Source organism: Ascidia mentula, chromosome 2 (genome assembly GCF_947561715.1).
Source record: "Ascidia mentula chromosome 2, kaAscMent1.1, whole genome shotgun sequence".
NCBI classification, from domain to species: domain Eukaryota; kingdom Metazoa; phylum Chordata; class Ascidiacea; order Phlebobranchia; family Ascidiidae; genus Ascidia; species Ascidia mentula.
In genome coordinates this window covers 15,610,162-15,632,534 of record NC_138567.1, presented here as the reverse complement: position 1 = coordinate 15,632,534, position 22,373 = coordinate 15,610,162, and the positions used below count along the sequence as shown (strand labels likewise).

Below are 22,373 nucleotides of genomic sequence, written 5' to 3'. Positions count from 1 at the left end.
CACAACAAAAATTATACTATTCAGACAACCATTACGCTTTACTATCTCTTTATCCAGATTAAATTATTCAAATAATAATAAACAGTCTTTTGCAATTTGATAAAGTGACGGTAATCTTATCGAACTTTGTGATGAACAAAAATGTTATTTTCGCAATTCTTTTAATTTACCTCTGTGAGTGTTAATGAAAGGTGTTAACAAACATCGACGGTAGCGTGGCCGAGTGGTCTAAGGCGCTGGTTTAAGGCACCAGTCATTTCGATGGCGTGGGTTCGTATCCCACCGCTGCCAAGATTTTTGTCATTTGATGGAGAGAAAACTATCTTTTATTTATTGTTGTGATGAAGGATTTCTTCAGCATTCTTGTCGAGACATGAACAAGCGAAATATCTGACATAATTAAACACACAAATCCCGAAATCAATTGTATCGTCGATAGTCATTGATATTTGCAGAAATACAGGTTTTGGCAATGTTTCCTGAAACAAAAATCTTGCCCCGAGTGAGGATCGAACTCACGACCTTGAGATTATGAGACTCTCGCGCTGCCTACTGCGCAATCAAGGCTATATTCAGTTAATACGTTTTGTCTCTATCTCTATGCAAATTTTGAACAAGCATTCCTAACATCATCCCCTTCGGACAACTATTATGCTTTACTATCTCTTTATCCGGTTGAAAATTGTTGAAATAATGGAAGTGTGTCTTTTGCAATTTGATCAGGTCAAGGAAATCTTATCGCGATTTGTAATGAACAAGAATGTTTTTTCGTATTACTTTTAACATGCCTCTGTGAGTGTTAATCAAAAGTGTTTACAAACTTCTCAATCACCAAAGGTAGCTTGGCCGAGTGGTCTAAGGCGCTGGTTTAAGGCACCAGTCATTTCGATGGCGTGGGTTCGAATCCCACCGCTGCCAAGATTTTTGTCATGTGATGAAGTGCAAACTAAGCATCCCAAAAAACTTCTCCTATCTTTTATTTATTGTTGTGATGTCGGATTTCTTCAGCATTCTTGTCGAGACATGAACAAGCGAAATATCTGACATAATTAAACACACAAATCCCGAAATCAATTGTATCGTCGATAGTCATTGATATTTGCAGAAATACAGGTTTTGGCAATGTTTCCTGAAACAAAAATCTTGCCCCGAGTGAGGATCGAACTCACGACCTTGAGATTATGAGACTCTCGCGCTGCCTACTGCGCAATCAAGGCTATATTCAGTTAATACGTTTTGTCTCTATCTCTATGCAAATTTTGAACAAGCATTCCTAACATCATCCCCTTCGGACAACTATTATGCTTTACTATCTCTTTATCCGGTTGAAAATTGTTGAAATAATGGAAGTGTGTCTTTTGCAATTTGATCAGGTCAAGGAAATCTTATCGCGATTTTTAATGAACAAGAATGTTTTTTCGTATTACTTTTAACATGCCTCTGTGAGTGTTAATCAAAAGTGTTTACAAACTTCTCAATCACCACAGGTAGCTTGGCCGAGTGGTCTCAGGCGCTGGTTTAAGGCACCAGTCATTTCGATGGCGTGGGTTCGAATCCCACCGCTGCAAAGATTTTTGTCTTTTGATGGAGAGCAAACTATCTTTTATTTATTGTTGTGATGACGGATTTCTTCAGCATTCTTGTCGAGACATGAACAAGCGAATTATCTGACATAATTAAACACACAAATCCCGAAATCAATTGTATCGTCGATAGTCATTGATATTTGCAGAAATACAGCTTTTGGCAATGTTTCCTGAAAAAAAAAATCTTGCCCCGAGCGAGGATCGAACTCACGACATTGAGATTATGAGACTCACGCGCTGCCTACTGCGCCATCGAGGCTATGTTCAATTAATAAGATTGGTCTATCAATATGCAAATTTTTGAACAACCACAAAAAAATTATACTATTCAGACAACCATTACGCTTTACTATCTCTTTATCCAGATTAAATTATTCAAATAATGATAGACAGTCTTTTGTAATTTGATAAAGTGACGGTAATCTTATCGAACTTTGTGATGAACAAAATTGTTATTTTCGCAATTCTTTTAATTTACCTCTGTGAGTGTTAATGAAAGGTGTTAACAAACATCGACGGTAGCGTGGCCGAGTGGTCTAAGGCGCTGGTTTAAGGCACCAGTCATTTCGATGGCGTGGGTTCGAATCCCACCGCTGCCAAGATTTTTGTCATTTGATGGAGAGAAAACTATCTTTTATTTATTGTTGTGATGTCGGATTTCTTCAGCATTCTTGTCGAGACATGAACAAGCGAAATATCTGACATAATTAAACATACACATCCCGAAATCAATTGTATCGTCGATAGTCATTGATATTTGCAGAAATACAACTTTTGGCAATGTTTCCTGAAACAAAAATCTTGCCCCGAGTGAGGATCGAACTCACGACCTTGAGATTATGAGACTCACGCGCTGCCTACTGCGCCATCGAGGCTATGTTCAATTAATAAGATTGGTCTATCACTATGCAAATTTTTGAACAACCACAACAAAAATTATACTATTCAGACAACCATTACGCTTTACTATCTCTTTATCCAGATTAAATTATTCAAATAATAATAAACAGTCTTTTGCAATTTGATAAAGTGACGGTAATCTTATCGAACTTTGTGATGAACAAAAATGTTATTTTCGCAATTCTTTTAATTTACCTCTGTGAGTGTTAATGAAAGGTGTTAACAAACATCGACGGTAGCGTGGCCGAGTGGTCTAAGGCGCTGGTTTTAAGGCACCAGTCATTTCGATGGCGTGGGTTCGTATCCCACCGCTGCCAAGATTTTTGTCATTTGATGGAGAGAAAACTATCTTTTATTTATTGTTGTGATGAAGGATTTCTTCAGCATTCTTGTCGAGACATGAACAAGCGAAATATCTGACATAATTAAACACACAAATCCCGAAATCAATTGTATCGTCGATAGTCATTGATATTTGCAGAAATACAGCTTTTGGCAATGTTTCCTGAAAAAAAAAATCTTGCCCCGAGTGAGGATCGAACTCACGACCTTGAGATTATGAGACTCACGCGCTGCCTACTGCGCCATCGAGGCTATATTCAGTTAATACGTTTGGTCTCTATCTCTATGCAAATTTTGATGGAGCATACCAAACATCATCCCCTTCAGACAACCATTATGCTTTACTATCTCTTTATCCGGTTGAAGATTGTTCAAACAATGGAAGTGTGTCTTTTGCAATTTGATCAGGTCAAGGTAATCTTATCGCGATTTGTAATGAACAAGAATGTTTTTTCGTATTACTTTTAATATGCCTCTGTGAGTGTTAATCAAAAGTGTTTACAAACTTCTCAATCATCGACGGTAGCGTGGCCGAGTGGTCTAAGGCGCTGGTTTAAGGCACCAGTCATTTCGATGGCGTGGGTTCGAATCCCACCGCTGCCAAGATTTTTGTCATGTGATGAAGTGCAAACTAAGCATTCCAAAAAACTTCTCCTATCTTTTATTTATTGTTGTGATGTCGGATTTCTTCAGCATTCTTGTCGAGACATGAACAAGCGAAATATCTGACATAATTAAACACACAAATCCCGAAATCAATTGTATCGTCGATAGTCATTGATATTTGCAGAAATACAGGTTTTGGCAATGTTTCCTGAAACAAAAATCTTGCCCCGAGTGAGGATCGAACTCTCGACCTTGAGATTATGAGACTCACGCGCTGCCTACTGCGCAATCAAGGCTATATTCAGTTAATACGTTTTGTCTCTATCTCTATGCAAATTTTGAACAAGCATTCCTAACATCATCCCCTTCGGACAACTATTATGCTTTACTATCTCTTTATCCGGTTGAAAATTGTTGAAATAATGGAAGTGTGTCTTTACAATTTGATCAGGTCAAGGAAATCTTATCGCGATTTGTAATGAACAAGAATGTTTTTTCGTATTACTTTTAACATGCCTCTGTGAGTGTTAATCAAAAGTGTTTACAAACTTCTCAATCACCAAAGGTAGCTTGGCCGAGTGGTCTAAGGCGCTGGTTTAAGGCACCAGTCATTTCGATGGCGTGGGTTCGAATCCCACCGCTGCCAAGATTTTTGTCATTTGGTGGAGAGCAAACTATCTTTTATTTATTGTTGTGATAACGGATTTCTTCAGCATTTTGTCGAGACATGAACAAGAGAAATATCTGACATAATTAAACACACAAATCCCGAAATCAATTGTATCGTCGATAGTCATTGATATTTGCAGAAATACATCTTTTGGCAATGTTTCCTGAAACAAAAATCTTGCCCCGAGTGAGGATCGAACTCACGACCTTGAGATTATGAGACTCACGCGCTGCCTACTGCGCCATCGAGGCTATGTTCAATTAATAAGATTGGTCTATCACTATGCAAATTTTTGAACAACCACAACAAAAATTATACTATTCAGACAACCATTACGCTTTACTATCTCTTTATCCAGATTAAATTATTCAAATAATAATAAACAGTCTTTTGCAATTTGATAAAGTGACGGTAATCTTATCGAACTTTGTGATGAACAAAAATGTTATTTTCGTAATTCTTTTAATTTACCTCTGTGAGTGTTAATGAAAGGTGTTAACAAACATCGACGGTAGCGTGGCCGAGTGGTCTAAGGCGCTGGTTTAAGGCACCAGTCACATCGATGGCGTGGGTTCGAATCCCACCGCTGCCAAGATTTTTGTCATTTGATGGAGAGAAAACTATCTTTTATTTATTGTTGTGATGACGGATTTCTTCAGCATTCTTGTCGAGACATGAACAAGCGAAATATCTGACATAATTAAACACACAAATCCCGAAATCAATTGTTTCGTCGATAGTCATTGATATTTGCAGAAATACAGCTTTTGGCATTGTTTCCTGAAAAAAAAAATCTTGCCCCGAGTGAGGATCGAACTCACGACCTTGAGATTATGAGACTCACGCGACGCCTACTGCGCAATCAAGGCTATATTCAGTTAATACGTTTTGTCTCTATCTCTATGCAAATTTTGAACAAGCATTCCTAACATCATCCCCTTCGGACAACTATTATGCTTTACTATCTCTTTATCCGGTTGAAAATTGTTGAAATAATGGAAGTGTGTCTTTTGCAATTTGATCAGGTCAAGGAAATCTTATCGCGATTTGTAATGAACAAGAATGTTTTTTCGTATTACTTTTAATATGCCTCTGTGAGTGTTAATCAAAAGTGTTTACAAACTTCTCAATCATCGACGGTAGCGTGGCCGAGTGGTCTTAGGCGCTGGTTTAAGGCACCAGTCATTTCGATGGCGTGGGTTCGAATCCCACCGCTGCCAAGATTTTTGTCATGTGATGAAGTGCAAACTAACCATCCCAAAAAACTTCTCCTATCTTTTATTTATTGTTGTGATGTCGGATTTCTGCAGCATTCTTGTCGAGACATGAACAAGCGAAATATCTGACATAATTAAACACACAAATCCCGAAATCAATTGTATCGTCGATAGTCATTGATATTTGCAGAAATACAGGTTTTGGCAATGTTTCCTGAAACAAAAATCTTGCCCCGAGTGAGGATCGAACTCACGACCTTGAGATTATGAGACTCACGCGCTGCCCACTGCGCAATCAAGGCTATATTCAGTTAATACGTTTTGTCTCTATCTCTATGCAAATTTTGAACAAGCATTCCTAACATCATCCCCTTCGGACAACTATTATGCTTTACTATCTCTTTATCCGGTTGAAAATTGTTCAAATAATGGAAGTGTGTCTTTTGCAATTTGATCAGGTCAAGGAAATCTTATCGCGATTTGTAATGAACAAGAATGTTTTTTCGTATTACTTTTAACATGCCTCTGTGAGTGTTAATCAAAAGTGTTTACAAACTTCTCAATCACCAAAGGTAGCTTGGCCGAGTGGTCTAAGGCGCTGGTTTAAGGCACCAGTCATTTCGATGGCGAGGGTTCGAATCCCACCGCTGCCAAGATTTTTGTCATGTGATGAAGTGCAAACTAAGCATCCCAAAAAACTTCTCCTATCTTTTATTTATTGTTGTGATGTCGGATTTCTTCAGCATTCTTGTCGAGACATGAACAAGCGAAATATCTGACATAATTAAACACACAAATCCCGAAATCAATTGTATCGTCGATAGTCATTGATATTTGCAGAAATACAGGTTTTGGCAATGTTTCCTGAAACAAAAATCTTGCCCCGAGTGAGGATCGAACTCACGACCTTGAGATTATGAGACTCACGCGCTGCCTACTGCGCAATCAAGGCTATATTCAGTTAATACGTTTTGTCTCTATCTCTATGCAAATTTTGAACAAGCATTCCTAACATCATCCCCTTCGGACAACTATTATGCTTTACTATCTCTTTATCCGGTTGAAAATTGTTGAAATAATGGAAGTGTGTCTTTTGCAATTTGATCAGGTCAAGGAAATCTTATCGCGATTTTTAATGAACAAGAATGTTTTTTCGTATTACTTTTAACATGCCTCTGTGAGTGTTAATCAAAAGTGTTTACAAACTTCTCAATCACCAAAGGTAGCTTGGCCGAGTGGTCTCAGGCGCTGGTTTAAGGCACCAGTCATTTCGATGGCGTGGGTTCGAATCCCACCGCTGCAAAGATTTTTGTCTTTTGATGGAGAGCAAACTATCTTTTATTTATTGTTGTGATGACGGATTTCTTCAGCATTCTTGTCGAGACATGAACAAGCGAAATATCTGACATAATTAAACACACAAATCCCGAAATCAATTGTATCGTCGATAGTCATTGATATTTGCAGAAATACAGCTTTTGGCAACGTTTCCTGAAACAAAAATCTTGCCCCGAGTGAGGATCGAACTCACGACCTTGAGATTATGAGACTCACGCGCTGTCTACTGCGCCATCGAGGCTATGTTCAATTAATAAGATTGGTCTATCACTATGCAAATTTTTGAACAACCACAACAAAAATTATACTATTCAGACAACCATTACGCTTTACTATCTCTATATCCAGATTAAATTATTCAAATAATGATAGACAGTCTTTTGCAATTTGATAAAGTGACGGTAATCTTATCGAACTTTGTAATGAACAAAATTGTTTTTTTCGTAATTCTTTTAATTTACCTCTGTGAGTGTTTTTGAAAGGTGTTTACAACCTTCTCAAACCGCAACGGTAGCGTGGCCGAGTGGTCTAAGGCGCTGGTTTTAGGCACCAGTCATTTCGATGGCGTGGGTTCGAATCCCACCGCTGCCAAGATTTTTGCCATGTGATGAAGTGTAAACTATGCATCACAAAAAACTTCTCCTGTCTTTTATTTGTTGTTGTCATGACTGAATTCTTGCATTCTTGTCGAGACACCAAAAAGCGAATTATCTGACATAATTAAACACACAAATCCCGAAATCAATTGTATCGTCGATAGTCATTGATATTTGCAGAAATACAGCTTTTGGCAATGTTTCCTGAAACAAAAATCTTGCCCCGAGTGAGGATCGAACTCACGACCTTGAGATTATGAGACTCACGCGCTGCCTACTGCGCCATCGAGGCTATATTCAGTTAATACGTTTGGTCTCTATCTCTATGCAAATTTTTGAACAAGAACACCAAACATCATCCCCTTCGGACAACCATTATGATTTACTATCTCTCTATCCTGTTGAAAATTGTTCAAATAATGGAAGTGTGTCTTTTGCAATTTGATCAGGTCAAGGTAATCTTATCGCGATTTGTAATGAACAAGAATGTTTTTTCGTATCACTTTTAACATGCCTCTGTGAGTGTTAATCAAACGTGTTTACAAACTTCTCAACCATCGACGGTAGCGTGGCCGAGTGGTCTAAGGCGCTGGTTTAAGGCACCAGTCATTTCGATGGCGTGGGTTCGAATCCCACCGCTGCCAAGATTTTTGTCATTTGGTGGAGAGCAAACTATCTTTTATTTATTGTTGTGATGACGGATTTCTTCAGCATTCTTGTCGAGACATGAACAAGCGAAATATCTGACATAATTAAACATACACATCCCGAAATCAATTGTATCGTCGATAGTCATTAATATTTCCAGAAATACAGCTTTTGGCAATGTTTCCTGAAACAAAAATCTTGCCCCGAGTGAGGATCGAACTCACGACCTTGAGATTATGAGACTCACGCGCTGCCTACTGCGCCATCGGGGCTATGTTCAATTAATAAGATTGGTCTATCACAAGGTTCACAGGCTTCGCAGCCAACGCATTGCAGCCAAGCTGGATCAGCCACTTTTCCGGACAAGTCGGAGCGAGATCTGAAAAATCAATCTCCCGGTGAGGTTTGAACTCACGACCCTGGGCAAACCAGGCCCAACGCTCTACCAACTGAGCTACTGGAGCTCAGTTGCCTCACGGGGTATATTGTGGCCAAGGTACACTGGAACGGAAGCGCACAACTTGTCAGGCGACCTTCACATGCGTAGAGGATCTCCACCACCGTAATCAGACAACGCAGAAGTAATGCCATGCCTACGCATAGCAAGGCGGGATCGCCCCACTGCGCAGGCCCTTTATATTTGGCGATCACAGCTCTAATATTCCGATCATAATGTTCACAGGCTTCGCAGCCAAGGCATTGCAGCCAAGCTTGATCAGCCACTTTTCCCGACAAGTCGGAGCGAGATCTGAAAAATCAAGCTCCCGGTGAGGTTTAAACTCACGACCCTGGGCTAACCAGGCCCAACGCTCTACCAACTGAGCTACAGGAGCTCAGTGGCTTCACGGGGTATGTTGTGGCCAAGGAACACTGGTGCGCAAGCGCACAACTTGTCAGGCGACCTTCACATGCGTAGAGGATCTCCACCACCGTAATCAGACAACGCAGAAGTAATGCCATGCTTACGCATAGCAAGGGCGATCCCGCCTTGCAAGATTTTTGTCATGTGATGAAGTGTAAACTAAGCATCCGAAAAAAACTTCTCCTATCTTTTATTTGTTGTTGTCATGACTGAATTCTTGCATTCTTGTCGAGACACCAAAAAGCGAATTTTTTGACATAATTAAACACACAAATCCCGAAATCAATTGTATCGCCGATAGTCATTGATATTTGCAGAAATACAGCTTTTGGCAATGTTTCCTGAAACAAAAATCTTGCCCCGAGTGAGGATCGAACTCACGACCTTGAGATTATGAGACTCACGCGCTGCCTACTGCGCCATCGAGGCTATATTCAGTTAATACGTTTGGTCTCTATCTCTATGCAAATTTTGAACAAGCATACCAAACATCATCCCCTTCGGACAATCATTATGCTTTACTATCTCTTTATCCGGTTGAAAATTGTTCAAATAATGGAAGTGTGTCTTTTGCAATTTGATCAGGTCAAGGTAATCTTATCGCGATTTGTAATGAACAAGAATGGTTTTTCGCATTACTTTAAACATGCCTCTGTGAGTGTTAATCAAAAGTGTTTACAAACTTCTCTATCATCGACGGTAGCGCGGCCGAGTGGTCTAAGGCGCTGGTTTAAGGCACCAGTCATTTCGATGGCGTGGGTTCGAATCCCACCGCTGCCAAGATTATTGTAATTTGATGGAGAGCAAACTATCTTTTATTTATTGTTGTGATGACGGATTTCTTCAGCATTCTTGTCGAGACATGAACAAGCGAAATATCTGACATAATTAAACACACAAATCCCGAAATCAATTGTATCGTCGATAATCATTGATATATGCAGAAATACAGCTTTTGGCAATGTTTCCTGAAACAAAAATCTTGCCCCGAGTGAGGATCGAACTCACGACCTTGAAATTATGAGACTCACGCGCTGCCTACTGCGCCATCGAGGCTATGTCCAATTAATAAGATTGGTCTATCACTATGCAAATTTTTGAACAACCACAATAAAAATTATACTATTCAGACAACCATTACGCTTTACTATCTCTTTATCCAGATTAAATTATTCAAATAATGATAGACAGTCTTTTGCAATTTGATAAAGTGACGGTAATCTTATCGAACTTTGTGATGAACAAAATTGTTTTTTTCGTAATTCTTTTAATTTACCTCTGTGAGTGTTAATGAAAGGTGTTTACAAACTTCTCAAACCTCAACGGTAGCGTGGCCGAGTGGTCTAAGGCGCTGGTTTTAGGCACCAGTCATTTCGATGGCGTGGGTTCGAATCCCACCGCTGCCAAGATTTTTGTCATGTGATGAAGTGTAAACTAAGCATCCGAAAAAAACTTCTCCTATCTTTTATTTGTTGTTGTCATGACTGAATTCTTGCATTCTTGTCGAGACACCAAAAAGCGAATTATCTGACATAATTAAACACACAAATCCCGAAATCAATTGTATCGTCGATAGTCATTGATATTTGCAGAAATACAGCTTGTGGCAATGTTTCCTGAAACAAAAATCTTGCCCCGAGTGAGGATCGAACTCACGACCTTGAGATTATGAGACTTACGCGCTGCCTACTGCGCCATCGAGGCTATATTCAGTTAATACCTTTGGTCTCTATCTCTATGCAAATTTTGAACAAGCATACCAAACATCATCCCCTTCGGACAACCATTATGCTTTACTATCTCTTTATCCGGTTGAAAATTGTTCAAATAATGGAAGTGTGTCTTTTGCAATTTGATCAGGTCAAGGTAATCTTATCGCGATTTGTAATGAACAAGAATGGTTTTTCGTATTACTTTTAACATGCCTCTGTGAGTGTTAATCAAAAATGTTTACAAACTTCTCAATCATCGACGGTAGCGTTGCCGAGTGGTCTAAGGCGTTGGTTTAAGGCACCAGTCATTTCGATGGCGTGGGTTCGAATCCCACCGCTGCCAAGATTTTTGTCATTTGATGGAGAGCAAACTATCTTTTATCTGTTGTTGTGATGACGGATTTCTTCAGCATTCTTGTCGAGACATGAACAAGCGAAATATCTGACATAATTAAACACACAAATCCCGAAATCAATTGTATCGTCGATGGTCATTGATATTTGCAGAAATACAGCTTTTGGCAATGTTTCCTGAAACAAAAATCTTGCCCCGAGTGAGGATCGAACTCACGACCTTGAGATTATGAGACTCTCGCGCTGCCTACTGCGCCATCGAGGCTATGTTCAATTAATAAGATTGGTCTATCACTATGCAAATTTTTGAACAACCACAACAAAAATTATACTATTCAGACAACCATTACGATTTACTATCTCTTTATCCAGATTAAATTATTCAAATAATGATAGACAGTCTTTTGCAATTTGATAAAGTGACGGTAATCTTATCGAACTTTGTGATGAACAAAATTGTTTTTTTCGTAATTCTTTTAATTTACCTCTGTGAGTGTTAATGAAAGGTGTTTACAAACTTCTCAAACCGCAACGGTAGCGTGGCCGAGTGGTCTAAGGCGCTGGTTTTAGGCACCAGTCATTTCGATGGCGTGGGTTCGAATCCCACCGCTGCCAAGATTTTTGTCGTTTGATGGAGAGCAAACTATCTTTTGTCTATTGTTGTGATGACGGATTTCTTCAGCATTCTTGTCGAGACATGAACAAGCGAAATATCTGACATAATTAAACACACAAATCCCGAAATCAATTGTATCGTCGATAGTCATTGATATTTGCAGAAATACAGGTTTTGGCAACGTTTCCTGAAACAAAAATCTTGCCCCGAGTGAGGATCGAACTCACGACCTTGAGATTATGAGACTCACGCGCTGCCTACTGCGCCATCGAGGCTATGTTCAATTAATAAGATTGGTCTATCACTATGCAAATTTTTGAACAACCACAACAAAAATTATACTATTCAGACAACCATTACGCTTTACTATCTCTATATCCAGATTAAATTATTCAAATAATGATAGACAGTCTTTTGCAATTTGATAAAGTGACGGTAATCTTATCGAACTTTGTAATGAACAAAATTGTTTTTTTCGTAATTCTTTTAATTTACCTCTGTGAGTGTTTTTGAAAGGTGTTTACAACCTTCTCAAACCGCAACGGTAGCGTGGCCGAGTGGTCTAAGGCGCTGGTTTTAGGCACCAGTCATTTCGATGGCGTGGGTTCGAATCCCACCGCTGCCAAGATTTTTGCCATGTGATGAAGTGTAAACTATGCATCACAAAAAACTTCTCCTGTCTTTTATTTGTTGTTGTCATGACTGAATTCTTGCATTCTTGTCGAGACACCAAAAAGCGAATTATCTGACATAATTAAACACACAAATCCCGAAATCAATTGTATCGTCGATAGTCATTGATATTTGCAGAAATACAGCTTTTGGCAATGTTTCCTGAAACAAAAATCTTGCCCCGAGTGAGGATCGAACTCACGACCTTGAGATTACGAGACTCACGCGCTGCCTACTGCGCCATCGAGGCTATATTCAGTTAATACGTTTGGTCTCTATCTCTATGCAAATTTTTGAACAAGAACACCAAACATCATCCCCTTCGGACAACCATTATGATTTACTATCTCTCTATCCTGTTGAAAATTGTTCAAATAATGGAAGTGTGTCTTTTGCAATTTGATCAGGTCAAGGTAATCTTATCGCGATTTGTAATGAACAAGAATGTTTTTTCGTATCACTTTTAACATGCCTCTGTGAGTGTTAATCAAACGTGTTTACAAACTTCTCAACCATCGACGGTAGCGTGGCCGAGTGGTCTAAGGCGCTGGTTTAAGGCACCAGTCATTTCGATGGCGTGGGTTCGAATCCCACCGCTGCCAAGATTTTTGTCATTTGGTGGAGAGAAAACTATCTTTTATCTATTGTTGTGATGACGGATTTCTTCAGCATTCTTGTCGAGACATGAACAAGCGAAATATCTGACATAATTAAACATACACATCCCGAAATCAATTGTATCGTCGATAGTCATTAATATTTCCAGAAATACAGCTTTTGGCAATGTTTCCTGAAACAAAAATCTTGCCCCGAGTGAGGATCGAACTCACGACCTTGAGATTATGAGACTCACGCGCTGCCTACTGCGCCATCGGGGCTATGTTCAACTAATAAGATTGGTCTATCACAAGGTTCACAGGCTTCGCAGCCAACGCATTGCAGCCAAGCTGGATCAGCCACTTTTCCGGACAAGTCGGAGCGAGATCTGAAAAATCAATCTCCCGGTGAGGTTTGAACTCACGACCCTGGGCAAACCAGGCCCAACGCTCTACCAACTGAGCTACTGGAGCTCAGTTGCCTCACGGGGTATATTGTGGCCAAGGTACACTGGTACGGAAGCGCACAACTTGTCAGGCGACCTTCACATGCGTAGAGGATCTCCACCACCGTAATCAGACAACGCAGAAGTAATGCCATGCCTACGCATAGCAAGGCGGGATCGCCCCACTGCGCAGGCCCTTTATATTTGGCGATCACAGCTCTAATATTCCGATCATAATGTTCACAAGCTTCGCAGCCAAGGCATTGCAGCCAAGCTTGATCAGCCACTTTTCCCGACAAGTCGGAGGGAGATCTGAAAAATCAAGCTCCCGGTGAGGTTTAAACTCACGACCCTGGGCTAACCAGGCCCAACGCTCTACCAACTGAGCTACAGGAGCTCAGTGGCTTCACGGGGTATATTGTGGCCAAGGAACACTGGTGCGCAAGCGCACAACTTGTCAGGCGACCTTCACATGCGTAGAGGATCTCCACCACCGTAATCAGACAACGCAGAAGTAATGCCATGCTTACGCATAGCAAGGGCGATCCCGCCTTGCAAGATTTTTGTCATGTGACGAAGTGTAAACTAAGCATCCGAAAAAAACTTCTCCTATCTTTTATTTGTTGTTGTCATGACTGAATTCTTGCATTCTTGTCGAGACACCAAAAAGCGAATTTTTTGACATAATTAAACACACAAATCCCGAAATCAATTGTATCGCCGATAGTCATTGATATTTGCAGAAATACAGCTTTTGGCAATGTTTCCTGAAACAAAAATCTTGCCCCGAGTGAGGATCGAACTCACGACCTTGAGATTATGAGACTCACGCGCTGCCTACTGCGCCATCGAGGCTATATTCAGTTAATACGTTTGGTCTCTATCTCTATGCAAATTTTGAACAAGCATACCAAACATCATCCCCTTCGGACAATCATTATGCTTTACTATCTCTTTATCCGGTTGAAAATTGTTCAAATAATGGAAGTGTGTCTTTTGCAATTTGATCAGGTCAAGGTAATCTTATCGCGATTTGTAATGAACAAGAATGGTTTTTCGCATTACTTTAAACATGCCTCTGTGAGTGTTAATCAAAAGTGTTTACAAACTTCTCTATCATCGACGGTAGCGCGGCCGAGTGGTCTAAGGCGCTGGTTTAAGGCACCAGTCATTTCGATGGCGTGGGTTCGAATCCCACCGCTGCCAAGATTATTGTAATTTGATGGAGAGCAAACTATCTTTTATTTATTGTTGTGATGACGGATTTCTTCAGCATTCTTGTCGAGACATGAACAAGCGAAATATCTGACATAATTAAACACACAAATCCCGAAATCAATTGTATCGTCGATAGTCATTGATATATGCAGAAATACAGCTTTTGGCAATGTTTCCTGAAACAAAAATCTTGCCCCGAGTGAGGATCGAACTCACGACCTTGAGATTATGAGACTCACGCGCTGCCTACTGCGCCATCGAGGCTATGTCCAATTAATAAGATTGGTCTATCACTATGCAAATTTTTGAACAACCACAATAAAAATTATACTATTCAGACAACCATTACGCTTTACTATCTCTTTATCCAGATTAAATTATTCAAATAATGATAGACAGTCTTTTGCAATTTGATAAAGTGAAGGTAATCTTATCGAACTTTGTGATGAACAAAATTGTTTTTTTCGTAATTCTTTTAATTTACCTCTGTGAGTGTTAATGAAAGGTGTTTACAAACTTCTCAAACCTCAACGGTAGCGTGGCCGAGTGGTCTAAGGCGCTGGTTTTAGGCACCAGTCATTTCGATGGCGTGGGTTCGAATCCCACCGCTGCCAAGATTTTTGTCATGTGATGAAGTGTAAACTAAGCATCCGAAAAAAACTTCTCCTATCTTTTATTTGTTGTTGTCATGACTGAATTCTTGCATTCTTGTCGAGACACCAAAAAGCGAATTATCTGACATAATTAAACACACAAATCCCGAAATCAATTGTATCGTCGATAGTCATTGATATTTGCAGAAATACAGCTTTTGGCAATGTTTCCTGAAACAAAAATCTTGCCCCGAGTGAGGATCGAACTCACGACCTTGAGATTATGAGACTCACGCGCTGCCTACTGCGCCATCGAGGCTATATTCAGTTAATACGTTTGGTCTCTATCTCTATGCAAATTTTGAACAAGCATACCAAACATCATCCCCTTCGGACAACCATTATGCTTTACTATCTCTTTATCCGGTTGAAAATTGTTCAAATAATGGAAGTGTGTCTTTTGCAATTTGATCAGGTCAAGGTAATCTTATCGCGATTTGTAATGAACAAGAATGGTTTTTCGTATTACTTTTAACATGCCTCTGTGAGTGTTAATCAAAAGTGTTTACAAACTTCTCAATCATCGACGGTAGCGTTGGCGAGTGGTCTAAGGCGTTGGTTTAAGGCACCAGTCATTTCGATGGCGTGGGTTCGAATCCCACCGCTGCCAAGATTTTTGTCATTTGATGGAGAGCAAACTATCTTTTATCTGTTGTTGTGATGACGGATTTCTTCAGCATTCTTGTCGAGACATGAACAAGCGAAATATCTGACATAATTAAACACACAAATCCCGAAATCAATTGTATCGTCGATGGTCATTGATATTTGCAGAAATACAGCTTTTGGCAATGTTTCCTGAAACAAAAATCTTGCCCCGAGTGAGGATCGAACTCACGACCTTGAGATTATGAGACTCTCGCGCTGCCTACTGCGCCATCGAGGCTATGTTCAATTAATAAGATTGGTCTATCACTATGCAAATTTTTGAACAACCACAACAAAAATTATACTATTCAGACAACCATTACGATTTACTATCTCTTTATCCAGATTAAATTATTCAAATAATAATAGACAGTCTTTTGCAATTCGATAAAGTGACGGTAATCTTATCGAACTTTGTGATGAATTAAATTGTTTTTTTCGTAATTCTTTTAATTTACCTCTGTTAAGTGTTAATGAAAGGTGTTTACAAACTACTCAAACCTCAACGGTAGCGTGGCCGAGTGGTCTAAGGCGCTGGTTTTAGGCACCAGTCATTTCGATGGCGTGGGTTTGAATCCCACCGCTGCCAAGATTTTTGTCATGTGATGAAGTGTAAACTAAGCATCCGAAAAAAACTTCTCCTATCTTTTGTTTGTTGTTGTCATGACTGAATTCTTGCATTCTTGTCGAGACACCAAAAAGCGAATTATCTGACATAATTAAACACACAAATCCCGAAATCAATTGTATCGTCGATAGTCATTGATATTTGCAGAAATACAGCTTTTGGCAATGTTTCCTGAAACAAAAATCTTGCCCCGAGTGAGGATCGAACTCACGACCTTGAGATTATGAGACTCACGCGCTGCCTACTGCGCCATCGAGGCTATATTCAGTTAATACGTTTGGTCTCTATCTCTATGCAAATTTTGAACAAGCATACCAAACATCATCCCCTTCGGACAACCATTATGCTTTACTATCTCTTTATCCGGTTGAAAATTGTTCAAATAATGGAAGTGTGTCTTTTGCAATTTGATCAGGTCAAGGTAATCTTATCGCGATTTGTAATGAACAAGAATGGTTTTTCGTATTACTTTTAACATGCCTCTGTGAGTGTTAATCAAAAGTGTTTACAAACTTCTCAATCATCGACGGTAGCGTGGCCGAGTGGTCTAAGGCGCTGGTTTAAGGCACCAGTCATTTCGATGGCGTGGGTTCGAATCCCACCGCTGCCAAGATTTTTGTCATTTGATGGAGAGCAAACTATCTTTTATCTATTGTTGTGATGACGGATTTCTTCAGCATTCTTGTCGAGACATGAACAAGCGAAATATCTGACATAATTAAACACACAAATCCCGAAATCAATTGTATCGTCGATAGTCATTGATATTTACAGAAATACAGCTTTTGGCAATGTTTCCTGAAACAAAAATCTTGCCCCGAGTGAGGATCGAACTCACGACCTTGAGATTATGAGACTCACACGCTGCCTACTGCGCCATCGAGGCTATGTTCAATTAATAAGACTGGTCTATCACTATGCAAATTTTTGAACAACCACAACAAAAATTATACTATTCAGACAACCATTACGCTTTACTATCTCTTTATCCAGATAAAATTATTCAAATAATGATAGACAGTCTTTTGCAATTTGATAAAGTGACGGTAATCTTATCGAACTTTGTGATGAACAAAATTGTTTTTTTCGTAATTCTTTTAATTTACCTCTGTGAGTGTGAATGAAAGGTGTTTACAAACTTCTCAAACCTCAACGGTAGCGTGGCCGAGTGATCTAAGGCGCTGGTTTTAGGCACCAGTCATTTCGATGGCGTGGGTTCGAATCCCACCGCTATCAAGATTTTTGTCATGTGATGAAGTGTAAACTAAGCATCCGAAAAAAACTTCTCCTATCTTTTATTTGTTGTTGTCATGACTGAATTCTTGCATTCTTGTCGAGACACCAAAAAGCGAATTATCTGACATAATTAAACACACAAATCCCGAAATCAATTGTATCGTCGATAGTCATTGATATTTGCAGAAATACAGCTTTTGGCAATGTTTCCTGAAACAAAAATCTTGCCCCGAGTGAGGATCGAACTCACGACCTTGAGATTATGAGACTCACGCGCTGCCTACTGCGCCATCGAGGCTATATTCAGTTAATACGTTTGGTCTCTATCTCAATGCAAATTTTGAACAAGCATACCAAACATCATCCCCTTCGGACAACCATTATGCTTTACTATCTCTTTATCCGGTTGAAAATTGTTCAAATAATGGAAGTGTGTCTTTTGCAATTTGATCAGGTCAAGGTAATCTTATCGCGATTTGTAATGAACAAGAATGTTTTTTCGTATTACTTTTAACATGCCTCTGTGAGTGTTAATCAAAAGTGTTTACAAACTTCTCAATCATCGACGGTAGCGTGGCCGAGTGGTCTAAGGCGCTGGTTTAAGGCACCAGTCATTTCGATGGCGTGGGTTCGAATCGCACCGCTGCCAAGATTTTTGTCATTTGATGGAGAGCAAACTATCTTTTATCTGTTGTTGTGATGACGGATTTCTTCAGCATTCTTGTCGAGACATGAACAAGCGAAATATCTGACATAATTAAACACACAAATCCCGAAATCAATTGTATCGTCGATGGTCATTGATATTTGCAGAAATACAGCTTTTGGCAATGTTTCCTGAAACAAAAATCTTGCCCCGAGTGAGGATCGAACTCACGACCTTGAGATTATGAGACTCTCGCGCTGCCTACTGCGCCATCGAGGCTATGTTCAATTAATAAGATTGGTCTATCACTATGCAAATTTTTGAACAACCACAACAAAAATTATACTATTCAGACAACCATTACGATTTACTATCTCTTTATCCAGATTAAATTATTCAAATAATAATAGACAGTCTTTTGCAATTCGATAAAGTGACGGTAATCTTATCGAACTTTGTGATGAATTAAATTGTTTTTTTCGTAATTCTTTTAATTTACCTCTGTTAAGTGTTAATGAAAGGTGTTTACAAACTACTCAAACCTCAACGGTAGCGTGGCCGAGTGGTCTAAGGCGCTGGTTTTAGGCACCAGTCATTTCGATGGCGTGGGTTTGAATCCCACCGCTGCCAAGATTTTTGTCATGTGATGAAGTGTAAACTAAGCATCCGAAAAAAACTTCTCCTATCTTTTGTTTGTTGTTGTCATGACTGAATTCTTGCATTCTTGTCGAGACACCAAAAAGCGAATTATCTGACATAATTAAACACACAAATCCCGAAATCAATTGTATCGTCGATAGTCATTGATATTTGCAGAAATACAGCTTTTGGCAATGTTTCCTGAAACAAAAATCTTGCCCCGAGTGAGGATCGAACTCACGACCTTGAGATTATGAGACTCACGCGCTGCCTACTGCGCCATCGAGGCTATATTCAGTTAATACGTTTGGTCTCTATCTCTATGCAAATTTTGAACAAGCATACCAAACATCATCCCCTTCGGACAACCATTATGCTTTACTATCTCTTTATCCGGTTGAAAATTGTTCAAATAATGGAAGTGTGTCTTTTGCAATTTGATCAGGTCAAGGTAATCTTATCGCGATTTGTAATGAACAAGAATGGTTTTTCGTATTACTTTTAACATGCCTCTGTGAGTGTTAATCAAAAGTGTTTACAAACTTCTCAATCATCGACGGTAGCGTGGCCGAGTGGTCTAAGGCGCTGGTTTAAGGCACCAGTCATTTCGATGGCGTGGGTTCGAATCCCACCGCTGCCAAGATTTTTGTCATTTGATGGAGAGCAAACTATCTTTTATCTATTGTTGTGATGACGGATTTCTTCAGCATTCTTGTCGAGACATGAACAAGCGAAATATCTGACATAATTAAACACACAAATCCCGAAATCAATTGTATCGTCGATAGTCATTGATATTTACAGAAATACAGCTTTTGGCAATGTTTCCTGAAACAAAAATCTTGCCCCGAGTGAGGATCGAACTCACGACCTTGAGATTATGAGACTCACACGCTGCCTACTGCGCCATCGAGGCTATGTTCAATTAATAAGACTGGTCTATCACTATGCAAATTTTTGAACAACCACAACAAAAATTATACTATTCAGACAACCATTACGCTTTACTATCTCTTTATCCAGATAAAATTATTCAAATAATGATAGACAGTCTTTTGCAATTTGATAAAGTGACGGTAATCTTATCGAACTTTGTGATGAACAAAATTGTTTTTTTCGTAATTCTTTTAATTTACCTCTGTGAGTGTGAATGAAAGGTGTTTACAAACTTCTCAAACCTCAACGGTAGCGTGGCCGAGTGATCTAAGGCGCTGGTTTTAGGCACCAGTCATTTCGATGGCGTGGGTTCGAATCCCACCGCTATCAAGATTTTTGTCATGTGATGAAGTGTAAACTAAGCATCCGAAAAAAACTTCTCCTATCTTTTATTTGTTGTTGTCATGACTGAATTCTTGCATTCTTGTCGAGACACCAAAAAGCGAATTATCTGACATAATTAAACACACAAATCCCGAAATCAATTGTATCGTCGATAGTCATTGATATTTGCAGAAATACAGCTTTTGGCAATGTTTCCTGAAACAAAAATCTTGCCCCGAGTGAGGATCGAACTCACGACCTTGAGATTATGAGACTCACGCGCTGCCTACTGCGCCATCGAGGCTATATTCAGTTAATACGTTTGGTCTCTATCTCAATGCAAATTTTGAACAAGCATACCAAACATCATCCCCTTCGGACAACCATTATGCTTTACTATCTCTTTATCCGGTTGAAAATTGTTCAAATAATGGAAGTGTGTCTTTTGCAATTTGATCAGGTCAAGGTAATCTTATCGCGATTTGTAATGAACAAGAATGTTTTTTCGTATTACTTTTAACATGCCTCTGTGAGTGTTAATCAAAAGTGTTTACAAACTTCTCAATCATCGACGGTAGCGTGGCCGAGTGGTCTAAGGCGCTGGTTTAAGGCACCAGTCATTTCGATGGCGTGGGTTCGAATCGCACCGCTGCCAAGATTTTTGTCATTTGATGGAGAGCAAACTATCTTTTATTTATTGTTGTGATGACGGATTTCTTCAGCATTCTTGTCGAGACACGAACAAGCGAAATATCTGACATAATTAAACACGCAAATCCCGAAATCAATTGTATCGTCGATAGTCATTGATATTTACAGAAATACAGCTTTTGGCAATGTTTCCTGAAACAAAAATCTTGCCCCAAGTGAGGATCGAACTCACGACCTTGAGATTATGAGACTCACGCGCTGCCTACTGCGCCATCGAGGCTATGTTCAATTAATAAGATTGGTCTATCACTATGCAAATTTTTGAACAACCACAACAAAAATTATACTATTCAGACAACCATTACGCTTTACTATCTCTTTATCCAGATTAAATTATTCAAATAATGATAGACAGTCTTTTGCAATTTGATAAAGTGACGGTAATCTTATCGAACTTTGTGATGAACAAAATTGTTTTTTTCGTAATTCTTTTAATTTACCTCTGTGAGTGTTAATGAAAGGTGTTTACAAACTTCTCAAACCTCAACGGTAGCGTGGCCGAGTGATCTAAGGCGCTGGTTTTAGGCACCAGTCATTTCGATGGCGTGGGTTCGTATCCCACCGCTGCCAAGATTTTTGTCATGTGATGAAGTGTAAACTAAGCATCCGAAAAAAACTTCTCCTATCTTTTATTTGTTGTTGTCATGACTGAATTCTTGCATTCTTGTCGAGACACCAAAAAGCGAATTATCTGACATAATTAAACACACAAATCCCGAAATCAATTGTATCGTCGATAGTCATTGATATTTGCAGAAATACAGCTTTTGGCAATGTTTCCTGAAACAAAAATCTTGCCCCGAGTGAGGATCGAACTCACGACCTTGAGATTATGAGACTCACGCGCTGCCTACTGCGCCATCGAGGCTATATTCAGTTAATACGTTTGGTCTCTATCTCTATGCAAATTTTGAACAAGCATACCAAACATCATCCCCTTCGGACAACCATTATGCTTTACTATCTCTTTATCCGGTTGAAAATTGTTCAAATAATGGAAGTGTGTCTTTTGCAATTTGATCAGGTCAAGGTAATCTTATCGCGATTTGTAATGAACAAGAATGGTTTTTCGTATTACTTTTAACATGCCTCTGTGAGTGTTAATCAAACGTGTTTACAAACTTCTCAATCATCGACGGTAGCGTGGCCGAGTGGTCTAAGGCGCTGGTTTAAGGCACCAGTCATTTCGATGGCGTGGGTTCGAATCCCACCGCTGCCAAGATTTTTGTCATTTGATGGAGAGCAAACTATCTTTTATCTATTGTTGTGATGACGGATTTCTTCAGCATTCTTGTCGAGACATGAACAAGCGAAATATCTGACATAATTAAACACGCAAATCCCGAAATCAATTGTATCGTCGATAGTCATTGATATTTACAGAAATACAGCTTTTGGCAATGTTTCCTGAAACAAAAATCTTGCCCCGAGTGAGGATCGAACTCACGACCTTGAGATTATGAGACTCACGCGCTGCCTACTGCGCCATCGAGGCTATGTTCAATTAATAAGATTGGTCTATCACTATGCAAATTTTTGAACAACCACAACAAAAATTATACTATTCAGACAA

General features: G+C 39.4%; 58 non-coding genes across 58 annotated transcripts; 28 read left to right on the top strand and 30 right to left on the bottom strand.

Moving 5' to 3' along the window:
- Positions 1 to 209: 209 nt before the first annotated feature.
- Positions 210 to 291, top strand: Trnal-aag (transfer RNA leucine (anticodon AAG)). The gene has a single exon. It is a non-coding gene; the product is annotated as a tRNA-Leu (tRNA).
- A 545-nt stretch (positions 292 to 836) lies between these two features.
- On the top strand, positions 837 to 918 carry Trnal-aag (transfer RNA leucine (anticodon AAG)). Its single transcript has one exon. It is a non-coding gene; the product is annotated as a tRNA-Leu (tRNA).
- An 854-nt stretch (positions 919 to 1,772) lies between these two features.
- Positions 1,773 to 1,845, bottom strand: Trnam-cau (transfer RNA methionine (anticodon CAU)). The gene has a single exon. It is a non-coding gene; the product is annotated as a tRNA-Met (tRNA).
- A 258-nt stretch (positions 1,846 to 2,103) lies between these two features.
- Positions 2,104 to 2,185, top strand: Trnal-aag (transfer RNA leucine (anticodon AAG)). Its single transcript has one exon. It is a non-coding gene; the product is annotated as a tRNA-Leu (tRNA).
- A 203-nt stretch (positions 2,186 to 2,388) lies between these two features.
- On the bottom strand, positions 2,389 to 2,461 carry Trnam-cau (transfer RNA methionine (anticodon CAU)). Its single transcript has one exon. It is a non-coding gene; the product is annotated as a tRNA-Met (tRNA).
- Positions 2,462 to 2,720: 259 nt separating this feature from the next.
- Positions 2,721 to 2,803, top strand: Trnal-uaa (transfer RNA leucine (anticodon UAA)). The gene has a single exon. It is a non-coding gene; the product is annotated as a tRNA-Leu (tRNA).
- A 204-nt stretch (positions 2,804 to 3,007) lies between these two features.
- Positions 3,008 to 3,080, bottom strand: Trnam-cau (transfer RNA methionine (anticodon CAU)). The gene has a single exon. It is a non-coding gene; the product is annotated as a tRNA-Met (tRNA).
- A 269-nt stretch (positions 3,081 to 3,349) lies between these two features.
- On the top strand, positions 3,350 to 3,431 carry Trnal-aag (transfer RNA leucine (anticodon AAG)). Its single transcript has one exon. It is a non-coding gene; the product is annotated as a tRNA-Leu (tRNA).
- A 567-nt stretch (positions 3,432 to 3,998) lies between these two features.
- Positions 3,999 to 4,080, top strand: Trnal-aag (transfer RNA leucine (anticodon AAG)). The gene has a single exon. It is a non-coding gene; the product is annotated as a tRNA-Leu (tRNA).
- A 202-nt stretch (positions 4,081 to 4,282) lies between these two features.
- On the bottom strand, positions 4,283 to 4,355 carry Trnam-cau (transfer RNA methionine (anticodon CAU)). Its single transcript has one exon. It is a non-coding gene; the product is annotated as a tRNA-Met (tRNA).
- Positions 4,356 to 4,614: 259 nt separating this feature from the next.
- Positions 4,615 to 4,696, top strand: Trnal-aag (transfer RNA leucine (anticodon AAG)). Its single transcript has one exon. It is a non-coding gene; the product is annotated as a tRNA-Leu (tRNA).
- Positions 4,697 to 5,242: 546 nt separating this feature from the next.
- Positions 5,243 to 5,324, top strand: Trnal-aag (transfer RNA leucine (anticodon AAG)). Its single transcript has one exon. It is a non-coding gene; the product is annotated as a tRNA-Leu (tRNA).
- Positions 5,325 to 5,550: 226 nt separating this feature from the next.
- Positions 5,551 to 5,623, bottom strand: Trnam-cau (transfer RNA methionine (anticodon CAU)). The gene has a single exon. It is a non-coding gene; the product is annotated as a tRNA-Met (tRNA).
- Positions 5,624 to 6,200: 577 nt separating this feature from the next.
- On the bottom strand, positions 6,201 to 6,273 carry Trnam-cau (transfer RNA methionine (anticodon CAU)). The gene has a single exon. It is a non-coding gene; the product is annotated as a tRNA-Met (tRNA).
- A 554-nt stretch (positions 6,274 to 6,827) lies between these two features.
- On the bottom strand, positions 6,828 to 6,900 carry Trnam-cau (transfer RNA methionine (anticodon CAU)). Its single transcript has one exon. It is a non-coding gene; the product is annotated as a tRNA-Met (tRNA).
- A 268-nt stretch (positions 6,901 to 7,168) lies between these two features.
- Trnal-uag (transfer RNA leucine (anticodon UAG)) lies at positions 7,169 to 7,250 on the top strand. The gene has a single exon. It is a non-coding gene; the product is annotated as a tRNA-Leu (tRNA).
- A 224-nt stretch (positions 7,251 to 7,474) lies between these two features.
- On the bottom strand, positions 7,475 to 7,547 carry Trnam-cau (transfer RNA methionine (anticodon CAU)). Its single transcript has one exon. It is a non-coding gene; the product is annotated as a tRNA-Met (tRNA).
- Positions 7,548 to 7,817: 270 nt separating this feature from the next.
- Trnal-aag (transfer RNA leucine (anticodon AAG)) lies at positions 7,818 to 7,899 on the top strand. The gene has a single exon. It is a non-coding gene; the product is annotated as a tRNA-Leu (tRNA).
- A 203-nt stretch (positions 7,900 to 8,102) lies between these two features.
- On the bottom strand, positions 8,103 to 8,175 carry Trnam-cau (transfer RNA methionine (anticodon CAU)). The gene has a single exon. It is a non-coding gene; the product is annotated as a tRNA-Met (tRNA).
- A 946-nt stretch (positions 8,176 to 9,121) lies between these two features.
- Positions 9,122 to 9,194, bottom strand: Trnam-cau (transfer RNA methionine (anticodon CAU)). Its single transcript has one exon. It is a non-coding gene; the product is annotated as a tRNA-Met (tRNA).
- Positions 9,195 to 9,463: 269 nt separating this feature from the next.
- On the top strand, positions 9,464 to 9,545 carry Trnal-aag (transfer RNA leucine (anticodon AAG)). Its single transcript has one exon. It is a non-coding gene; the product is annotated as a tRNA-Leu (tRNA).
- A 203-nt stretch (positions 9,546 to 9,748) lies between these two features.
- On the bottom strand, positions 9,749 to 9,821 carry Trnam-cau (transfer RNA methionine (anticodon CAU)). The gene has a single exon. It is a non-coding gene; the product is annotated as a tRNA-Met (tRNA).
- A 268-nt stretch (positions 9,822 to 10,089) lies between these two features.
- Trnal-uag (transfer RNA leucine (anticodon UAG)) lies at positions 10,090 to 10,171 on the top strand. The gene has a single exon. It is a non-coding gene; the product is annotated as a tRNA-Leu (tRNA).
- A 225-nt stretch (positions 10,172 to 10,396) lies between these two features.
- On the bottom strand, positions 10,397 to 10,469 carry Trnam-cau (transfer RNA methionine (anticodon CAU)). The gene has a single exon. It is a non-coding gene; the product is annotated as a tRNA-Met (tRNA).
- A 269-nt stretch (positions 10,470 to 10,738) lies between these two features.
- Positions 10,739 to 10,820, top strand: Trnal-aag (transfer RNA leucine (anticodon AAG)). Its single transcript has one exon. It is a non-coding gene; the product is annotated as a tRNA-Leu (tRNA).
- Positions 10,821 to 11,023: 203 nt separating this feature from the next.
- Trnam-cau (transfer RNA methionine (anticodon CAU)) lies at positions 11,024 to 11,096 on the bottom strand. Its single transcript has one exon. It is a non-coding gene; the product is annotated as a tRNA-Met (tRNA).
- Positions 11,097 to 11,364: 268 nt separating this feature from the next.
- Positions 11,365 to 11,446, top strand: Trnal-uag (transfer RNA leucine (anticodon UAG)). The gene has a single exon. It is a non-coding gene; the product is annotated as a tRNA-Leu (tRNA).
- A 203-nt stretch (positions 11,447 to 11,649) lies between these two features.
- Trnam-cau (transfer RNA methionine (anticodon CAU)) lies at positions 11,650 to 11,722 on the bottom strand. The gene has a single exon. It is a non-coding gene; the product is annotated as a tRNA-Met (tRNA).
- A 268-nt stretch (positions 11,723 to 11,990) lies between these two features.
- Positions 11,991 to 12,072, top strand: Trnal-uag (transfer RNA leucine (anticodon UAG)). Its single transcript has one exon. It is a non-coding gene; the product is annotated as a tRNA-Leu (tRNA).
- Positions 12,073 to 12,296: 224 nt separating this feature from the next.
- Positions 12,297 to 12,369, bottom strand: Trnat-cgu (transfer RNA threonine (anticodon CGU)). Its single transcript has one exon. It is a non-coding gene; the product is annotated as a tRNA-Thr (tRNA).
- Positions 12,370 to 12,639: 270 nt separating this feature from the next.
- On the top strand, positions 12,640 to 12,721 carry Trnal-aag (transfer RNA leucine (anticodon AAG)). The gene has a single exon. It is a non-coding gene; the product is annotated as a tRNA-Leu (tRNA).
- Positions 12,722 to 12,924: 203 nt separating this feature from the next.
- Positions 12,925 to 12,997, bottom strand: Trnam-cau (transfer RNA methionine (anticodon CAU)). The gene has a single exon. It is a non-coding gene; the product is annotated as a tRNA-Met (tRNA).
- A 946-nt stretch (positions 12,998 to 13,943) lies between these two features.
- Trnam-cau (transfer RNA methionine (anticodon CAU)) lies at positions 13,944 to 14,016 on the bottom strand. The gene has a single exon. It is a non-coding gene; the product is annotated as a tRNA-Met (tRNA).
- Positions 14,017 to 14,285: 269 nt separating this feature from the next.
- Positions 14,286 to 14,367, top strand: Trnal-aag (transfer RNA leucine (anticodon AAG)). The gene has a single exon. It is a non-coding gene; the product is annotated as a tRNA-Leu (tRNA).
- A 203-nt stretch (positions 14,368 to 14,570) lies between these two features.
- Positions 14,571 to 14,643, bottom strand: Trnam-cau (transfer RNA methionine (anticodon CAU)). Its single transcript has one exon. It is a non-coding gene; the product is annotated as a tRNA-Met (tRNA).
- A 268-nt stretch (positions 14,644 to 14,911) lies between these two features.
- Trnal-uag (transfer RNA leucine (anticodon UAG)) lies at positions 14,912 to 14,993 on the top strand. The gene has a single exon. It is a non-coding gene; the product is annotated as a tRNA-Leu (tRNA).
- Positions 14,994 to 15,218: 225 nt separating this feature from the next.
- Positions 15,219 to 15,291, bottom strand: Trnam-cau (transfer RNA methionine (anticodon CAU)). The gene has a single exon. It is a non-coding gene; the product is annotated as a tRNA-Met (tRNA).
- A 554-nt stretch (positions 15,292 to 15,845) lies between these two features.
- Positions 15,846 to 15,918, bottom strand: Trnam-cau (transfer RNA methionine (anticodon CAU)). Its single transcript has one exon. It is a non-coding gene; the product is annotated as a tRNA-Met (tRNA).
- A 269-nt stretch (positions 15,919 to 16,187) lies between these two features.
- Trnal-uag (transfer RNA leucine (anticodon UAG)) lies at positions 16,188 to 16,269 on the top strand. The gene has a single exon. It is a non-coding gene; the product is annotated as a tRNA-Leu (tRNA).
- Positions 16,270 to 16,494: 225 nt separating this feature from the next.
- Trnam-cau (transfer RNA methionine (anticodon CAU)) lies at positions 16,495 to 16,567 on the bottom strand. The gene has a single exon. It is a non-coding gene; the product is annotated as a tRNA-Met (tRNA).
- Positions 16,568 to 16,836: 269 nt separating this feature from the next.
- On the top strand, positions 16,837 to 16,918 carry Trnal-aag (transfer RNA leucine (anticodon AAG)). The gene has a single exon. It is a non-coding gene; the product is annotated as a tRNA-Leu (tRNA).
- A 203-nt stretch (positions 16,919 to 17,121) lies between these two features.
- Trnam-cau (transfer RNA methionine (anticodon CAU)) lies at positions 17,122 to 17,194 on the bottom strand. Its single transcript has one exon. It is a non-coding gene; the product is annotated as a tRNA-Met (tRNA).
- Positions 17,195 to 17,462: 268 nt separating this feature from the next.
- Trnal-uag (transfer RNA leucine (anticodon UAG)) lies at positions 17,463 to 17,544 on the top strand. The gene has a single exon. It is a non-coding gene; the product is annotated as a tRNA-Leu (tRNA).
- Positions 17,545 to 17,769: 225 nt separating this feature from the next.
- Trnam-cau (transfer RNA methionine (anticodon CAU)) lies at positions 17,770 to 17,842 on the bottom strand. Its single transcript has one exon. It is a non-coding gene; the product is annotated as a tRNA-Met (tRNA).
- A 269-nt stretch (positions 17,843 to 18,111) lies between these two features.
- On the top strand, positions 18,112 to 18,193 carry Trnal-aag (transfer RNA leucine (anticodon AAG)). The gene has a single exon. It is a non-coding gene; the product is annotated as a tRNA-Leu (tRNA).
- A 203-nt stretch (positions 18,194 to 18,396) lies between these two features.
- Trnam-cau (transfer RNA methionine (anticodon CAU)) lies at positions 18,397 to 18,469 on the bottom strand. The gene has a single exon. It is a non-coding gene; the product is annotated as a tRNA-Met (tRNA).
- A 269-nt stretch (positions 18,470 to 18,738) lies between these two features.
- Positions 18,739 to 18,820, top strand: Trnal-uag (transfer RNA leucine (anticodon UAG)). Its single transcript has one exon. It is a non-coding gene; the product is annotated as a tRNA-Leu (tRNA).
- Positions 18,821 to 19,045: 225 nt separating this feature from the next.
- Trnam-cau (transfer RNA methionine (anticodon CAU)) lies at positions 19,046 to 19,118 on the bottom strand. The gene has a single exon. It is a non-coding gene; the product is annotated as a tRNA-Met (tRNA).
- A 269-nt stretch (positions 19,119 to 19,387) lies between these two features.
- On the top strand, positions 19,388 to 19,469 carry Trnal-aag (transfer RNA leucine (anticodon AAG)). Its single transcript has one exon. It is a non-coding gene; the product is annotated as a tRNA-Leu (tRNA).
- A 203-nt stretch (positions 19,470 to 19,672) lies between these two features.
- Trnam-cau (transfer RNA methionine (anticodon CAU)) lies at positions 19,673 to 19,745 on the bottom strand. Its single transcript has one exon. It is a non-coding gene; the product is annotated as a tRNA-Met (tRNA).
- A 268-nt stretch (positions 19,746 to 20,013) lies between these two features.
- Positions 20,014 to 20,095, top strand: Trnal-uag (transfer RNA leucine (anticodon UAG)). The gene has a single exon. It is a non-coding gene; the product is annotated as a tRNA-Leu (tRNA).
- Positions 20,096 to 20,320: 225 nt separating this feature from the next.
- On the bottom strand, positions 20,321 to 20,393 carry Trnam-cau (transfer RNA methionine (anticodon CAU)). The gene has a single exon. It is a non-coding gene; the product is annotated as a tRNA-Met (tRNA).
- A 269-nt stretch (positions 20,394 to 20,662) lies between these two features.
- Trnal-aag (transfer RNA leucine (anticodon AAG)) lies at positions 20,663 to 20,744 on the top strand. The gene has a single exon. It is a non-coding gene; the product is annotated as a tRNA-Leu (tRNA).
- Positions 20,745 to 20,947: 203 nt separating this feature from the next.
- Positions 20,948 to 21,020, bottom strand: Trnam-cau (transfer RNA methionine (anticodon CAU)). The gene has a single exon. It is a non-coding gene; the product is annotated as a tRNA-Met (tRNA).
- Positions 21,021 to 21,288: 268 nt separating this feature from the next.
- Positions 21,289 to 21,370, top strand: Trnal-uag (transfer RNA leucine (anticodon UAG)). Its single transcript has one exon. It is a non-coding gene; the product is annotated as a tRNA-Leu (tRNA).
- A 225-nt stretch (positions 21,371 to 21,595) lies between these two features.
- Trnam-cau (transfer RNA methionine (anticodon CAU)) lies at positions 21,596 to 21,668 on the bottom strand. The gene has a single exon. It is a non-coding gene; the product is annotated as a tRNA-Met (tRNA).
- Positions 21,669 to 21,937: 269 nt separating this feature from the next.
- Positions 21,938 to 22,019, top strand: Trnal-aag (transfer RNA leucine (anticodon AAG)). The gene has a single exon. It is a non-coding gene; the product is annotated as a tRNA-Leu (tRNA).
- Positions 22,020 to 22,222: 203 nt separating this feature from the next.
- Positions 22,223 to 22,295, bottom strand: Trnam-cau (transfer RNA methionine (anticodon CAU)). Its single transcript has one exon. It is a non-coding gene; the product is annotated as a tRNA-Met (tRNA).
- Between the last annotated feature and the right edge of the window lie 78 nt (positions 22,296 to 22,373).